Raw genomic sequence first — 18907 nt, forward strand, 5'->3', positions numbered from 1 at the left:
TCTTTATCGCCCAATCTCTTAAGATCTGGTTTTACTATGCGCCCTAGAATACTTGTATCTGTGTGTGTTTGTGTATGGGCGTAAGCACTAAATCAATGGATTAAAGCCAGGTCGTAAATACTTTTCAAGATACAACAGATAATAAGAATTTTTTTGTGTTAAATTTTCAAAGATTTAGTAACAAAATACATCTATTGTCGTGCCAAAGACGAAGTGTCACAACAATGGTTTGTTGTGAAGTAAAAAGTCCAAAAGCTATAAAAACTCTCGTCATATCACTGGCATTTAAGGGACGTCCAAAATATATGACTTTGAACAGTCAACGTAGTGTGTAATATTGTTAAGTGCGAATATGTGGGAAGTTATTTTGTGAGATATATTTCGTGCCGAGCAACAGAGCAAGGACCGGGATGATTCAGTGCACGAGGGGAGAGAATGTAAATTTAGGATGAAGACGGTCACTTAATTAGCAGCTTCGTAGGCTTAATTATATTACAAGTGTTTCTTCATGACTGTATTATGGAGTATCGTGAGGAAGTTATTTTCTCTTTAGACTGTTTGTTTGTGTAATATCTTTACTTGTTATACGAATCAGAATGCTGAACTCCATTTAAAAAACAGAAAACGTGAATTGAGTCAGATCAAGTGAGGTTCCTAAGGGCTGCTGTAATTTCCAAGAGGTCAGACCGTTTTTGAAAGCAAATAATCTAAGAAAAATAAATATTATAAATAAAATAATTGAGAGTCTGAAACAAGTTTGTTTTACGGTCAGGGAGACAAGAACGGAAGCAAACCTGCTGAATGGTTTTACCAGTATGCACAGAAATGTAAAAAAGTATATTATATTTAAGCATCCTGTTGCACTCTATACGATAAATGATATAATGATATAAACTCCGTCCCAAGTGCAAACAATATATTATGTGTCTTTGATCTTGCTCCTTTACACTACATGTTTCGGGCTCAGACGGCCATCATCAGGTGTATAACACTCACGTTGCTGTCACACTGCACCCAGCCCAAAATTTAACATTTAAAAACACTTTCCTTGTTATTATCAACATCTACTTCGTTGATATCTGTCAGGTTTGTAGATTATTTTACACACGTTAATTTTGACTTTCCTGTAGTAGCACTATAAAATCTTTATAGTTCTAATTTTAAAATCCTTTAAAAATTTTCTCTAAATTTTAAAATTTAAAATTGTTAGGGTTACTCGCCCTATGTCTAAAGTGCTGCAGCGGCTAGTTCTTGTTTCCACACTGTACAGGTGTTATCCTATGTAGTCTTCCTGTGTGCGTGCCGCTTTTAATCTTTACTACGTGTGTGTTTTTAAAGTGTTTTTAAATGTTAAATTTTGGGCTGGGTGCGTTGTGACAGCAACGTGAGTGTTATACACCTGATGATGGCCGTCTGAGGCCGAAACATGTAGTGTAAAGGAGCAAGATCAAGGACACATAATATATTGTTTGCACTTGGGACGGAGTTTATATAATTATATCATTTATCGTAAAAAAGTATACTTAGGCCATACAAGAGATGACGCGAATAATTCCCAGTTGAAGGTTGGTACCGGAAAAAGACTAACACTAGATGATGATGATGATGATGATGATAACATGGCTGAAATGATAATTTTTCATAAAAAGTAATAATTATGAAACACCTTTTTTAGGTATTTTTCACAATGTACCTTCTATTTCGGTCCTCTGGATTTTGTTTTCAGACACCTTCAATTTTTGTTCTTCTTTCAGGGCGAGAAACCAAGCTTCACAGCAGTAAAAAATTTATAAAATTATATATTTTAACTTTTAGGCGTAATAGAACTGCAAACATTTTTAAAAACCCCTTACTCAATTTTGATATTATAAACACACTCTCATTTTAATTCTGAAGTAGTTTAATTTCCAAAACTGCGGACAAATACTCAGAACTGCACTTGTTTGCGTTTGCTTGTACCGGATGGAGACGGATATGTAATGTAATATTGTTGTTTGGGCAAATATTTGGTTCGTTGTGTATATGTGTTTGTGACTGGATATGCACCATGGCTCCTATGTAATGGATACGTCCGGAGACTGCAGCCTTAGGCAATATCAGATGTGCCCCACTCTAATCCCTACGTTTATTTCACCTCGCCTCTACCACCTCTACGAATTCTACATGTAGTAAGACTCTGAGACCCGATAAGCCTAACCTAGCGGCACCTCCATTGCAGTGTCCAGTAGTTACTGAATTGAGGTCATTAATCATACAACACATCAACTTACAAATTAGGTTACTAGCTAAGTAATTATGTAATTTAGTCCCTGGAAAGGAAACCTTGAAAAGCTAACAGTTATTTTCATTATTTATTCTGACCGTCTTACAGTGCATACATTTATTCACCTTACTCTTCTCTGTTGCACTACATGTTTCATCACAAAAGTGCCATCTTCAGGTGCTTTTTGATGTACGTCGAACTACTGCATTGCATGCCCTGTCGTCTTTATTCTAAAATAACTAAAATATATATTCGTCATATATATATTGATAAATTTTAAATATTAAAAATATTAAAACTGTTCAAGGATTTGTCATCCTTATGTCGTATCTCAATACGCGAGTCACACCTATCTTCTTCTATTGGAGTATTCTTCCTACTTTCTTGTGTATATTGTGCTTTGTGTTGTGTCTTGCTCCTGTGACTGCGTGTGTTATATTGCTGGGCCTGGTGGGTATGTGTTATTAACATTTATTTATTCATTCTAGAAGTTATCTGTATTTTATGAAGCCAGAAGGTTCATTATCATTCTCAAGTACCGGTCCGGGGATAGGGGCTAGCTCTGTCTATTGCACCCAACTGAGTAGGTTTCACCTGAGGACGGGGACAGAATCCGGTGTCCGAAACGCTGTGTTTTTAAAAAAAAACAGGACGGTTTTATAAGAATAGACAAGATGATGGTTAATGTCCAACAACATATTAATTGTTACGTCTACATCTACCAAGTGGGTTTTCCCTTCAAGTGTTCAGACTACATGTGCCACATTTAAACTTCTCTGGTTTATCACAATAACATCTGAGAAGAATGTAAATTGCGAATTTCGTCCTTATGCAGTTTTCTCCAACTTCGCATTATTTCCTCTGCCTCAAGTCCACATTTAATGGAGGCCAATACTGACGACATACTATTTACATTAAAATAATTATTAAAATAAAATCCGGTGCAACAAGTTTCTTAATAAACAATAATAAAGCCGGAAATATTCGGGCCATATCAGGTTATTTTTGGAGCAACCAATTGTGGAAGGAAACTTTACATGTACTAACTATATAAGTCAGATGAATTATTTAAAATATACCTATATATAAAACACGATGCAAAGTAGCACGATATATACCACACTCATACTTCACTTGCTTATATAATGACGTCATTGATTTTTCAATTGACCTAATCCTTCCAGCCGCACTATGGTCCTGGCGTTGACTCAGCCTCTGACAGAAACGTGTACCAGAAATGTTCCTGGGGGTAAAGGGCGGCCGGCGCGTAAGGCTGACAACCTCACCACAATCTGTAAGTCTACTGTCTAGAAAATCTGGCAGCCTCAACCTCTCACAACCGTATGGACCTCCATGGTCTGTTACAGAGATAGTGTTACCTTTCTTACCATCTGTTTTAATTAATTCATGAATTAATTCATGTTGCAATCATACAAAGATCCCAATCCAAGATACTCCGTCAAATTGTTAATGCTCCCTGGTACGTAACAAATCATACACTACATACAGATATACAGGTACCACCCGTACAAGAAGCAATACGCAAGAAAGCCATCACACATCATAACTCCACAGAAAACCACCCCAATCAGCTCATGGAACAACTCCTGGAACCAGTAAGCAACAAAAGACTCAAAAAACTGTGGCCAAGTGAACTACTCTTAAGTTAATGTATAGATACTAATTATAGATTATACAGGTGATTTCGCTGGATATCAACCTGTTCATGCCACTAGTCATTAGTATATCTAATGAGTAATCAGCACTTTAGCTTATAGAATTATGTAATATTCTGATTGCTAAAATCTAAAATATATTTAAAAAAAATGAATTCATTCAACTCGTATAGATTTTTAATTTATACGTAATAGGATGTCCATTGAAATGGACATACGTGGCCGAAACATGTTGTCCTCTATAATAATTTATTAAGACACAAGATGCGATATATTAAATTCGATATACGAGGGAGAGTCAGTAAATAAGCAACAAATGGAAGTCAAAGAGCTGTAATAGAAGTAACAGGTTTTCTATTTGTCTCAATGGGTAGCAGCAAAATCCAGCTTCATTACAGTCTCGGTAGCAGACGCCCGTGCTCAAGTTCAGAGGCTGATTTTAGTAGTCAAAATGACGACTGTGCTTGATGTGCGTACTACCGTAGAGCAACGTTCTGTTGTGCATTTTTTTTTGTGGGCAAAAGAACTCAGGGAAAAGGATATTCATTAAGATATGCTTTCTGTTTACGGTGGGAAGTGTTTGCTGCGTAAAGCTGCACATAACTTGATGGAAAACGTTTCGCTGATAACGAAGAGGTTGAAGAGGAGGTGCGGAAGTGGCTGAGACAACAGTCAAAAGATTTCTATTATCTGGGTTTCAATGCATTGGTAAAGCGATGGGACAAGTGTTTCAATGTTGATGGAGGATATGTTCATAAATAAATTTATTTTTCAGTTTCGAATATTACATGTTTTGCTTGTTTATATCTATTTGTGATCTATTTACTGAGTCTCCCTCCTATTTATTTATCATTATATTTCGGTTCCAACTATCTAGATATGTGACACATATACAATAAATTATTTACGTGTACGATCCAGCACAGTGGTAGAGTTTGTAAATACGAAATGGATCTCTTTACATATTAACATACATACGGCTGCCTAGAGACTAACCAGCGTTAAACATATACAGCCTTATGAAGTAATTTTTATACAGTATTTTAAGAGCAAGCAGACGGAGATAACGATAGAATAAGGAAGAAAGAAACATTTTATAAAAATATAATTTTCTGGGTTGTAACACCCTGTACTTCAGTAGATATACGCCGACGTTTCGAAGGAAATCTTCATAGTCACCACTGACATAACCTCAAATGCAAGGGTTCTGTAAGACTGAAGTTTACTTAACGACGCTCTATCAACTGCAGTTTGTGGCGTCGAATGGGGATGAAAACCACAGCATACAGCGAAGCTGGGGGAGCAGACTAGGACTGCTTGGAAATATTTCTCTTTGGTTATTTCAGTTGCTATTTCCGCAGCTTTTTAAATATGAGAATAAACAGCGATAAACTCGCTATATTGGGCTGGATTCTGTTTCATGAAGAACAGCCAAATGGAGAGACAAGTCAATGGTAAGTCAAATGTTATTGGAACAGTCCTGTGGCTTCATGTGGGATTTGCCATATACTGCCGTAGGATTTTAGAATTCTTCCACTGAGTTTCTTGTTAGGAAGTCAGTGATTTAATTACAAAGTTTCCTGGAAAAGTATTCAGCGAATGGCACAAGAACGGATTAAGGCCAGTGGTCTGGAGATTTACAATGTCTCCGCGCTACTGATCCAGTATTCCTACGCGGAGAGAAAAATCTAGGTTACAAAAAGGAAATGAAAAACTATGTTTATATTCGCTGGAACCAGTTGGGGGCTTTGACTTACGCAGGAGGATAAAACACAGAAAGTCCCTACCTGTAAATAAATCGCTAAGAAAATCTCAGTCAGAAAACAGATGACAGGAGTAGGAAACGAAAAATGAATTAGGTCAGTGGATGCTTGAGATATTTAACGTTTCTCAGATAGCATAGTTATCCCCTACAGCAGGAATTTAAGACAGGATGACCACAGATGTCAGCAAGATGTCAGTATAGAATTTAACTCCAACGGTGCCATGACGAAGATAATGACGTATCTTCCCGAATGTTCATGCTTTCCTACCAATAAAATCTCTTTAATTTATTTTATTTCGTTTTGTTTATATCTTATACAACAAACTCGATTAATCAAAGTCTTTTTTTCGGAAGTTAATAGTCGCTCAGTTAATCAAGATATCCATTGTCTTTTGCAAAATCTTGCATGCATCATCGTATTAAAAAAACCGCAGAGCTGATCCCTAACATGAACCGAACTAATCCAGTCCAGACCCTCAAGCAACAAATTTTAGATCCATCATTGACTTCAATATTTCATTTGTGTCTAGAATTCCCATGTTGAATGTATCATTCAGGTTTTCTGGCCAAGATTTCCTTCTTTTGTGTGAGAGTATTGTGGAATGTAGACCCGTTGCTAGGAAACGATCATGAAATAAGCAAACAAACAAACAAACAAACAAACATGTTTCCACGAACGCAACAATTTAATTGCAACAATAACTAGAAGCGATGTTTTCTACGCAGTCCGAGCCGAGATATTACAAGCAGGACAAGTATACAAATAGTCGAGGTCCTCGCATGGAGGCGGGATCGAATAACTACCGTAGTCCTGTGAGTGGTAGGAGGTGACGAAAAGGGAATTCAGTGCCTGGAGATATAACTGGGCCACCCTCTCACTGGGGAACATAAAGACAGGGATGTGGCTCTCCAAGGTTGGGGGAGTCTACTTTGAGGCAGTAAAACATAGCCATAGGTCCCGAAAGACTAGGAACCGAGAATTCGTGCGCTGGCGAGGACCAGCAGCAAAAGAAAACGACATACCCGTTCTCTCGTCAGAGAGGGCGTCTCACATCAACAATCCCGAAAATGTCTGACAGTAATAAAAATCTGGTCTTGGGTCACAGACGAGTGCTTGACATCTAGACTGAACGACTGACCATCGGTCTTACTATAACTTTGATTTTGACTTGAGTCATTCGGGAGTTGCTGTAGCTGAAGCTGTGTTCAGTTCAGGAACGCAGAGGAAGGGCAACGTCCACCATTGGAAGCCGTTACCAGAAAACTGACATAGCAGACTGAGAAGACTTAAATGTGTGCTCTAGTGAAATGTAAAGTGTGTGAATTAGTGAAACGGTTATACGAGTAATTACGTAAAACCGCGTATCTGTAAGAGTTTAATAAATCTAATTACCAATCCAAACCCCGTATATAGTCAATCACGTGACAATGCTATAACTGTTTGGGACACTCCTGACATAAATTCGATTGAACGGAATAGGAACTGAATCCAAGGATGGGGTTGGGCTTCGTGTAAACGGGAATTTTCCATTCACTCCTTCATTCGTTCACTGTTCTCTCTTAATCATGTAAATTATCCACATTGTGACATTCACCTTCTGGATGTGCTTCTGTGGGAGACTGGACAGCGTGTAAGACAGAACTAAAGATGGTACCTGGGACATAAATAAGAGTTTTAAACCACCGGCCTACTCTTGAATAGTCTTAAGTAACTGTTACTGGCCTATAATGAGCAGACTTCACTTTGTGGACCCAAACACCTGAACCGTGCAGAATTATGCCAGTTAACGGTAGGAAACCATGCAATGGGGTGCTCTGAACTTGTGAATCAGAGGTGGTACAGCAGCCAACCCTGCTAGCTGGAGAGTCAATATTTGTTCCAGAGAGGGGGGACAGGGCGGAAGGGTGGCAGGGAAAGCTAGAGTTGGGGGTGGAGGGGGGCTTAAAGCTAGAATATTTCACATCTTCGTTAACAAATATTTGCATTCAACGAATGACCGCCTATTCGGACGATCCACATAGTATAGAGAAGCAGTGTGGATGGGATATGTACCCTTGAGGCGTATATTCAGTTTAGAACTCCCTTCCAGTTTTCTATACTACCGCTATTCCCATGCATCCCTAACGCCATCTGTGTACCACCATAGCCAATTTCCTGAAAGAATTTTTGCCTCACACTTTTGTCTTTTTCTTCCATGTAGATGGGGCTGTGGAACCTGCCATGACACCAACAACGTTTACACATCTTATGAAGCCTTCTTCATCTGAAAGGGGGCTCATATTTGAGCATTTGTTGTTTCTTTACCTACAAGGATGCATTCGAAAGGAATAAAGCTGTCCGTAGTCCATCCGACCGAAAAAATTCCATTCCTCCAGGTATAAAGTGTGGATTTTTTCCATAAAGAGAACAAATACAATTTAAACGCTGATTTTGTGAAGGGTCAAGTACGAAGAGATCGCGAGGAAGAGGTGGCATGGATAGTACGGGCTCAAGTTCAGTATCTCATATAAGATCCAAAAATTAATAATATACCATATTTAAAAAGAGGCATGCTTCAAATGTCACGCACATAAAAGCGAAGCTTTTCGAAGGCAGTAAAGAAGGAAATATATTTTTTTATCTATGAGGGAATTCATGAGTATATCGTGTACCAAGACAATTCATATTATCACTTGTATAAGTGATTATAGATGGGATTTGGGTTGGTAATCGGATTTATTGAGCTCATAAATAACCCGTGACTGCACTTTACAAATCACCATAACACAGACCAGTTTTCTCAGTCACTGTGTTAACTGCGCTGCTTGTTAACGGCTTCCAATGGCGGACATTCTCCTTACTCTGCCTTACCGAACTGCCCCAGACCTCAGCTACTGACTGACAACCTGCAGACTCTCTCTCGACTCCCCTCTAGACTCTCGACGGACTCGGACTGACTCGTTATATAGCTTCGGCACGGACCGCACAGAAAACGCCGTTTCCAAAAGCTCTTATATTGTTGGAAGCGTGTCTATTGCGGGCTTCACGGTACTGCTACTGAGCCATTGCTTAGCAACGGTCATGTTTGCAGAGCCGTTCCATAGCAAAAACTGCCTCTGGTGGTTTCATAATTGTGGCTTTCAGTAAACACGCTACAATATTGTTCTCTTTATCCCGTCACACTCTCTATAAGGCCTATATTATATTTTAGCTTCAAAATGTTCTTGTTTATTTTTTATATATTTTATTTCGCTTAATGGCGCAGTCAGTATATTATACCGAAGAGCGTTGAATGTAAAGGAAGGGGAAATAAGTGGTCATATAATTCATAAATTCAGGTACCAGTCCAGTACTTGTCTGGAGGGACTGAAGAAAACAGTTAAAAGTCTTTAGTCTGGATAATCGATGGCCTGGCCGAGATTCGAAACAGCCACTTCAGAATACAACGTCTAAAGAAAATATTATTCTTAATTCTGGTAAATATTCTAAAGATATGCCTACTGGGATGTGACGCCGCGTAGTCTGGTAGGCAGTTACGTACATTACGTAGGAACCAGCTGCCTCCATCATCATCTTCCTTGAAGATAGATACAGCAGATTCCTCCGAAACCTTGGTACCTGTCTACCAGAATACGCGGCGTCACATTGTTGAAGGAAGTAGGTAATTTTCAAAATCCTGGCTCTGAGAACCTCACATCTGACTTAATTTTATACGCCTTCCAATTTATCTGTAATTAATATGCCGAACAAAGGTTTTCAGTTGATATGTAGATCTAACAGCAATCTGTATACCAACATTCCTTCCATTACCAATCAATCTTTATCTCACGAATCTCCTGTAGGAGTAGCCCCTCTCAACATAATTTTAACTAATTTACGTATTGCAAATATTTCAATACCACGCATTTTTTATTGCTAGTGGGGTGGGACTAAGTCCCTTGTACTGCGACCACTTCTGGCCTATTGTACCAGCCCCAGATGATAGGTGAGGGTGATTGTGGAGCAATTGGTGGAATGAAGATTGGCAGTGGAAACCGAAGTACTCGGAGAAAACCTGCCCTAGCTTCACTTTGTCCACCACAAATACAACTTGACCAGACCCGGGATCGAACCCGGGCCGCCGCGGTGCGAAACCAGCGACTAACCGCTTGAGCTATGGCACGGCCATAATACGATGTATGCAAATTATTTTGTTTGTCGGAATATTTCTTAAATCACCAGATTTCAAGGGGACAAACGAGAAAGTTTACAAATTAAACTTTAGGATTTCAATCTCTCTTTTCTGAAGTTACATATTGGTCAAGGTGGAGTCTGGATATGGAGGAGAAAGAACACTTGGAAAGACGGTAATCAATTCGAAATATCGTTATGAAATAGAATGGTTTGCCATTAGTGCATCGTACATGTTAGCATAAATATGTTAATTGATTCAGGTCGGTTCTGATTTAATACCATATGCTCATTAGATTTTAAAACTTAATAAAGATATACACATATTAAATTTTAAACCCTTAGAAATAAAAATGTATAGAGAAAATTATATCAAAAGGTAGAAGGAATCACAAAGGGGGTGATGGAAAGGAACAAGGGGAAATTTTAGAAAATACAGGGTTCAGGTGATAAGGTGTGTATATTTACGTTGGGGTGGGGAACAACGAATTATATTATGTTATGGAAACGATTGATTTTCTTAGCCCATTTTTTCTTGACCTCCTTCTGGGGTAGCGCAGTCAGTATGATTGGCTACGGGCTGGATGATTGAGGGGTTGGAGTTTGATTCCCGTTAGGGTCAAGAATTTTCTCTTCTCCACGTCGTCCAGACTGGATGTGGGGCCCACCCAGCCTCCTATCAAATGGGTAGGGGGGTTCCTTCCATGGGTGTAAAGCGGCGTACTGCTTAATTAGTTAAACATAGGGACAACTTTACTTGCTACCTTTACCGTCTTTAAAAGATACCGATTGGATAGGAGGTTGGGTGGACCCCAGAGCCAGTCTGAACGACATGGAGAAGAGAAAATTTTTGACTCCACCGGGACTCGAACTCCGAACCCTCAGTCGTCCAGCCAGTAGCCAGTCGCTATACAGACTGAGCTATCCAGCCTCACACCTTCATTTTCCACCTTCTGTTTATTCATTTAGAGCCTTTGTTTCTCCTCTTCCCTCTGCAGCTGGATAATGACCCTTCCAACATCAAAGTTTCTTGCTCCGTTCTCCTTACTCGTATTGGTTCGCGATGATCCTGTCTCTCCATATATCGGCGCCATTTTTCCACGCTCAACTTAAGTTTACATCGCAAGGAACGAAGCTGCAAGATTCCTCCACAGGGTTAAGAATGTGCATAAAATGCAAAGATCAACCTCCGCTTTGATTCACTCAACACATAAAATGAAATGGCTTCTATTGTGCTACGACTGCGTATATGCAGACAGCAGACAAACTTGCGGAAAAGAAACTCATCTCTTAATGAAACCACCGACGTCGGATTGCCCCTACTTTGTTGCAGTGCTTTAATCCTTTACAATTCTGTATACTACACGTACCATCTGCTTTGACGTACGAAAACTCTGTATTCTGCCCACAGAACGTATTTATGCGTTTCGTATGGCTCTCACAATAAAAACGATATTTCCCTAAGCAGTATTAACGCGTTGCACTTGGTCCTCATCATGTAATTGTTTCCTGTGAAGTACAAACTCAATCTATATAGAATATTTAATGTCATTCTGTCTTTGAAGGGCTAATTGTCTCGTTTTGAAATTCCGTTAACTTCGTATGTAATATTAATAATGTTATTTAGAATGATCAAGTGGATGAGATGGACAGGGCATGTTGCACGCACGGGGAAGAAGTGAAAGGCGCATAGGATTTTGGTGTGAAAGCCAAAAAGAAATAACCACTAGGAACACATAGATGTAGCTGGGAAGATGATAATAAAATTAATTTTAGAAAAATAATACAAGGGGATATGGACTTCAATCATGTAGTTCATGACTGTACCAGGCGCGTGCTCTTGTGAACACTGTAATGAACCCTCGGGTTCCATTAAATGTTGAACATTTCTTGAGTAGATGAGCGACTGATGGCTTCCCAAGAAGTACTCAGCTCCATTTAGTTAGTTAGGCCGCGCCATAGCTCAAGCGGTTAGTCGCTGGCTTCCCATCGCGGAGGCCCAGGTTCGATCCAGGGTCTGGTCAAATGGGATTTGTGGTGGACAAAGTGGCGCTGGGTGGGTTTTCTCCGAGTACTTCGGTTTCCCCTGTCAATTTTCGTTCCGCCAAATTCTCCATCATCATAATCACCCGGGGCAGGCTACAATAGGCCAATTAGAGGCCGCAGTGCAGAGGGGACCCAGTTGAACTCCCCCCCCCCCATTTATCGAATTAATAAAAGAGTAGTTAGTTACTGAGTCTGTTGGTCGTGAGCGTCATTTTTCACGTCTCGACTTTGTGAGTGAGATATTCAGGACATGAGATCACTCTGTAATTTCCCGGGTTTATGTGTGCATATAGCTACGAACGCCTTGACATCCAAACTGATGGTAAACTGAAGAAACACTTAAGGAGACATAAACGTTAAGCATTAACTGAGTCTTCAAGTGATAACCATAAACACGGGCCCGCTTCACGTGGACGCTATAGAAAGTCTATAGAAGCCTATAGAAAGTTTAGGTTTGACCAGTCTGACTGGAGTCATAATATCGAATGGTCCATTTCAGAAGCTGCTGATACTGTGCAGTGGAATAAAAGCAGATTTATGACGAAGGGTTGCTAATCCGATCCTCAATTCCAAAGCATTTACACTCCAATGTTTATTCAACTTAGGGTTCCGCGTATCCATGGCTGGGGGCTATTTACTAAACTCTCAAAGAGAAGTAGAAAATAAATGAAATTATGTGTATCAAATAATTCACACCAGCCATGCAATACATTATTTTTGATACTTGAATATCGACGCAGTTAAGATAAAATCCATATATGTCTGAGCAAACTGCCACTGGCCCTTTAAAGCCAGTATATTTTCTAAATACTATTTCAATATTCGGTTCGTACCTCATAGAAAACACTGCGTCTACATTAGGAAGACCAACCAATTAATGCTGTTCAGAGCGCAGAAGACCTAACATTCACATTCAAGACACGGGGCTCCCTCTTTCCTCAGGAAGTTCGGAGCTCAATACAAGGAATGATATATATATATATATATATATATATATAATTAGCATCTAATCAGTATCGTGTAAACAAAATAAATATATTAAAAATATAATTATTTTGCGTAAATGAGAAAATAAATTTATTTTCTGTCATAAATACCGAAACAATAATGATAATTTCCAATAATTTTATATGATGTTGATATGAATTTATACGAAATAGTATCATAATAATGTATATGTATTATGTAACAAATATCTCACAAACTTATTACTTACGTAACTTTTTCAATCATATGATTTTTATATGTCGTGATTTCAGTACAAATTAATAAATGATTTAAATAAGAAATAAATTATAATTTTCTTACTTGGGCTTACATCATCTATATAGTATTCTTGGCTTAATTTAAAAATTGCCACTAAAGGAAAATATATTATCCGTGACTAATTTACGACAAAGTATGTTTCAGCTCATCACAGAAAAACACAGACACATAATGCGAACATACATCCACACTTCAGGAATCATACGCTCCAAAATATACGATGCTTACAATGGGAGCGAGGTTCTACTGTGATCTGCAGGTGTCATTTCATTCTGTATACTTCATGGCATGTCGTTATGACTAGTCTGACCATTCAGATGTACAGAGGTTCCCTCCATCAATATGTACAAATCCTCTACAAAGTACAGCAAACCATTGCTAATTGGGGCCACCGATAATCAGGATTATAGAAGCAGATGTCGGCCGAAAAGAAAAAAAAAATCGAAAAAAAAAATAAATTAAAACTTTAATGATGTAAATAGTACTGATGAAAATAAATAAAAAAATATTACTGGAGGACCTTTATTTAAAAACTATAAAAAAAGTCATTATATTTGTTCACCTATAGTAGAAGTATTAAAGATGAGCAGCGACACACACACAGGGAGCCTGCACACAATAATACATGAACGGTGCTGGAAACAAGAAATCGCCGCTGCAGCACATGTAGACATAGAGCATGTGTCCCTGTGATTTAAAACTTTAAATTTTGAATTTTAAATTTTAAAAAAAATTTAAACTTTAAACTGAAATTCTAAAATCAAATTGACGAGCGTATGTTGGCGAGATTTTAAACAAAACTGACAGGCTGGTGTTTTAGATTTTGGATTGTGTGCAGTGTGACAGCCACGTAGTGAAAAATACACCTGATGATGGCCAGTTACGGCCGAAACATGTAGTGTAGAGGAAGAAAAGACAAAGAACTACAACCAAATAAATTGTTGAATTCACGACGGCATTTGTATTATTACATATAGAAGTGTATAGTGCAACAGGATGCTTAAATATAATATATAGCAGAAGACTCAGATTTTTTAAGTAATAACGCATTTTTAAGAAACAGTCAATTATTATCTGGACAGACAAGTGACTCATCTGCCTTCCTACATGCCATGTGTCTTTTGAAGTACACGCATGTGCTCAACCGTGAACAGCATTTTTCGTATTTCACATTTCGCTCAAGACAACCTGTAACCGGATTAGCGAGGGTTTGCTGTATATGTGACAGTCTATGCCTATGCGTTGGGAAGCATCAGTATGTTGATTGATCGGACCATTCAGGCCGTGTTTGTCCACCACAAATCCAACTTGACCAGACTCGGGATCGAACCCGGGCCGCCGCTGTGGGAAGCCAGCGACTAACCGCTTGAGCTATGGCGCGGCCATTCTACCTTAGGAGAGTGTATGATGATCACTGCAAGTTGTCCTCACAGATCGGTATAGGTACGGGAGACTAGCTGGGTCGGTTAGCATGAGACTCAGGGTAGCGGTATTCTGGGAGTTGATCCAACTTGATGTTTATTCACTTACTGTTCTCTAAACAACACTGTTAATTTATTGTACCTTAATGGTTACAACTACAATTTATTATTTGATCTGCAAACTGGGTCTCGGAGCGTGCAAGGGTCACGTCCGTACACTTCAGAATATGGGGAAAGACTTCTCGTAGAATCGCTTGCACACCCCACGCTGGGAATTCGAGACAATTTCGAATTCTCCATGGTGCGGACATGTCATTCCATCTCCCGTAGGGAAGTTTGAACGAGGCAACTCAGTCATAATGATCCTCATTCACAGGCAATTGTAACGAGTTCTGACCTGTCCTTTTCACTGACTTTTGTAGGCGCGTCCGGTTTCCTTTACCAGAGCTAAATTAATGACTGTTCGTAAATGTCAGAACTCCAGACTCCTTGGCCCTGCCAGAATCTATAAATTTCAAAATAAACACCGCATTGCACGTCCCAGACAATGAAATACGGTATTGTAGATCACAATAAAGTTCCAGTAATATCGAAATATAAGATTTTGAAATTAAAATTACCGAGAATAAATTAGAAATAAAGTTCATGGTCATTTATAATCATCCAAATATGTAAGGGCTAAGACTGATCAGCGTCAACATGTAAGGAATTGTAATGTTTTAGACTTTTAAAATTTTGTTTCGCTGTTTGGAACAGAGCTCTGTATGGGGCTGAAACTTGGACACTTAGGGCAGTAGATCAGAAACATCTGGAAAGTTTCGAAATGTGGTGTTGGAGAAGAATGGAGAAGATCAGTTGGACCGATTATGTGACAAATGAAGAAGTGTTATTTAGAGTCAGTGAGCAGAGGAATATCCTACATGAAATAAGAAAACGGAAGGCTAATTGGATTGGTCATGTTTTACGCAGAAACTGCCTTCTAAAAGAAGCTATCGAAGGAAAGATAGATGGGCGGATAGAAGTGACAAGAAGACGAGGAAGAAGACGTAAGAAGATGCTGGATGACCTTGGGGACAGAAGAGGATATTTTCATTTGAAGGAGAAAGCTCTAGATCGCATCAAGTGGAGGAAAGATTTTGGAAGAGACTGTGGACCTGTCTTCTTGACAGATTACAGATGAATGAATGAATATGAAACTTCAATTTACTGCACGTTAAAATAAATGATAATTTGAGCATTGGACATTCCACTTTCTCTGAGAAGATGCGTAAAATATCCCATATTTTTAAGAAAGACTTAAACTCGTGGATCAGAAGGCGGGGATTCATAGAAGAATTTTCTTGCGCATGCGCACGTGCTTTGCGAATATCAGTGCAGGAGCAACAAGATGGAAAACGATCTAACACTGAAATGTGAATATTTCGAGGATGAGGAATATGAGATGAAAGGAGAATTCTGATGAGAAAGAAAGAACCATGTATATTAAAGTATGAAGAGAATAGACTTTCAATCTATAAAGTTTTGATTTCAGATCTTGCTATTACAGACAGTTTTATGATCTCCTCATCCAAGACCGCCAAGCGCAGGATAACACACTCCATCTTACAGTCTTCCATACGCCCTGTGCTGCAGAAGATATGGTCCCCCCCCCCCTTAGAAAAAAAAAAGAATCACGCTCAGGGATTGTGCATGAAAATTCTAGCACATGATCAAATATTCATGCAACTTTAAAAAAAACGGAATCAGCAACTTCCTTATTTTCTGATACGCAGTCGACATTTAGGTTTCGTCATAAAAATTCCGAGAATAATGAACAGTAGGCTTTATCATAGCCAGGCGGAGAAGGATTTATATGCAAATACATAATTCCATCTCTTGGCCAGATATGCTCACAGTATCATCACTGAGGGGTTCGTGAAGGAATTGAGGTTACAGGGTGTAGAGAAGTGTTGCTTTATGAAACGTCATCAACGAACCTCCACCAATCCAATCCCAGCGCAGTGAGTACAATCGTAAACATGCTCCTCCATCTTTCTTTACGTCACAACTCGTGGCAGAGTTTAACATTTCACATTACGCACGCGCACACACAACACCTATAATCAGAAGACGTGTTACGTACGAATTTTATGTTTTTATACAATTTATTTCGAAAAATTAATTTCACTTCCATGTAGTATGTTAAATATTCAAGGCAATTATATGCATTAACCATTGCCGTAATTCAGAAACGAATATCCGCTCAGTTATAAAAAAAAAATCTTGCCAGACACTGGTCATGTGCTATGTTCATGACACTAAATTAAACGAGCGCTCTAACCAATATATAAGAACAAAGAAACTCTGTGGCCTGTAGTCTGCAAGCGCACTATACCGACCGAGCGAGCGCCGCTTGTCGGGGAAGTCAGTGCCAACTTTAGCTGATAGAGTGTCTCGTGGTGAGCGCAACGGATCTCCACGGCCGTTAATTTCGGTTTTATATACCGGAGCCGCTATTTCCTTGATATAGCTCCTCAATTATCTTCACGAGGCTGAGTGGACCCCGTTCCAGACAAACTACTTCTCAGAAAATATGGTAGCGCCGGGAATCGAACCCGCGAAATCTGAATCTGTAGGCAGGAACTCTGACCACTAAATCATAGAGGCGGTAAAAGTAAATGAATATGACGAAAGCAGTCCACACGAACTGTCAACTTAATCTTTATTTTATCCTCAAGGACATTCGAGGACATTCAATTGATTTCGAAACATCTGTTGTTTCTTTTACATTTATTTTGGTCGAAGGCGGAATTTAGAACTGAAAGCGTAAGGCGTCGAAATTTATGCCATTAATATTCTTACGTAACGAGTATATTAGTGTCGTCTCTAAAGGAACTGCCGAGACTGACGCTTTGTAACAAGGACAAGCTATTGACTTGATACAAGTTTTGAACATTGTCCATTGTCTCGTTTAGGTTAATGTAATACAGAGTCCGTGGAAATGACTCAATTTCCGTCGTCACGCCAAAATACAAAGAAACATACTCATTTTCATCCATTATATGGTTCAGAAATGGAGAATAATTAATTCGGATTGTTCAACTATGTCTGTTTTCTTTTATGATCTGAGAATAAAAATAATCTCAGTTCTGGAAACGATGCAACTCATTAACCAAAAGGAGACGACGAAAGGTCTGCAGTATATGCGTCAATGGAAGGGAAATTTGTTAAGTGTACTGAGGATGTATATATTGTTATGTGACTGAGTGACTGTAGGAATTTGGATTGGTAATTGGATTTATTCAACACTTAAGGATAGCAACTACAAATAACAATAGCTCTATCTCTAATTCACACAATCAGCAGTTCACTATAACACGTACTAAATCTTCTCAGTCTGCTGTGCCTTCATCAGTCGTTGTCTGATAATGGCTTCCAATGTCGTTGATCGTCATCTTCCGTGTTCACGTCCTTACTTGCCGACGACTGACTTAAAACTAAATACTATATTTGTCCTCCTCATAATACCTCGTAACGGATCGCACAGAAAACACCTCTACCAACAGCTCTTCTATTGTTGTGTCATGTAGCTGTCCCACGGAGCGCATAGAGAAAGTCTCTTCCACGTTAGTCCATTAGTGACTGCTAGGAATCTGTCGCGGCCACTACCTAAACATGACCGTTGTTTACTGAGTCATTACTTAGCAATGGGTCTACATGCTACAACATATTTGAGCGTAAAACTTAAGCGTGTGTTGTAATACTAAAAAAAATTAAGCTATCTTCTTCTAAAATCATAAATGCAAAACATCGAGTCTGATCTATTACTGCAAACATATAGACAAGGAAAAATAATACCTGTAAATACATATGAAATATGTTTGAGAACAGAACGCCGAGGAGAATATTTGGACAGAAGAGGGAACTATGATAGGTGACTGGAGAAAACAGGAGAACGAAGAGCTTCATAACTTCTTCGCCAAGGATAACTAGAATTATAAGGCCAATGAAGAAGAGATGGGCAGGGCATGTACTACGCATTAGAAGCGAAGAGGGATTCACGCTGGATTTTGGTGGAAAAGCGAAAAGAAAATCGGCCACGAGGAAAATCAAAACGTAGGTGGGAATAATATTAAGATGGATCTTAGAGAGATAGGATGTGGTGGTATGGGCTGGATTTATCTGACTCACATTGGGGCAGAAGAGGAATCTTGTGAACACGGTAATGAACCTTCCGGTTCCATAACATGTTGTGATTTTCCTGAGTAGCTGCGCGACTGGCAGCTTCTCAAGAAGGGCTAACTTCCACGGAGTTTATTTACGTAAATACGAAATGAATAA

This window comes from Cryptotermes secundus, unplaced genomic scaffold (genome assembly GCF_002891405.2).
Source record: "Cryptotermes secundus unplaced genomic scaffold, Csec_1.0 scaffold22, whole genome shotgun sequence".
Taxonomy (NCBI): Eukaryota; Metazoa; Arthropoda; class Insecta; order Blattodea; family Kalotermitidae; genus Cryptotermes; species Cryptotermes secundus.